This window comes from Galeopterus variegatus, unplaced genomic scaffold (genome assembly GCF_000696425.1).
Source record: "Galeopterus variegatus unplaced genomic scaffold, G_variegatus-3.0.2 Scaffold23510, whole genome shotgun sequence".
Classification (NCBI taxonomy): domain Eukaryota; kingdom Metazoa; phylum Chordata; class Mammalia; order Dermoptera; family Cynocephalidae; genus Galeopterus; species Galeopterus variegatus.
Window position 1 is genome coordinate 1 of NW_007749621.1, and position 351 is coordinate 351.

Consider the following 351-nt stretch of genomic DNA (forward strand, 5'->3'; position numbering starts at 1 on the left):
TTGACAATACTGATATAAAACTAACTTATTTAATCCTTGGTGATGTTATTCTTCTGCTAATGGATAGACATATCATCAGTGATTGCTTGAATTTGTTTTTGTACATTCACAAGAAAACTTAGGATTTATCATGAGTTAAAATGATTTAAAAAAATTATTTGACCTAAATGAAGATGAATGCATCACGGTAATATCTTGGCATGTCTTTTGCAACTGCTAATAATAAATAATCATCTTTGGAAGCAGTCTTCTTAAAGATTTTACTATCTTTTGAAGTAGGTAATGACGTGATTCAGTAAAATTGTGTCTTTTACTTTTCATGTAGTCAATGATATCACCTGCCCTCATATT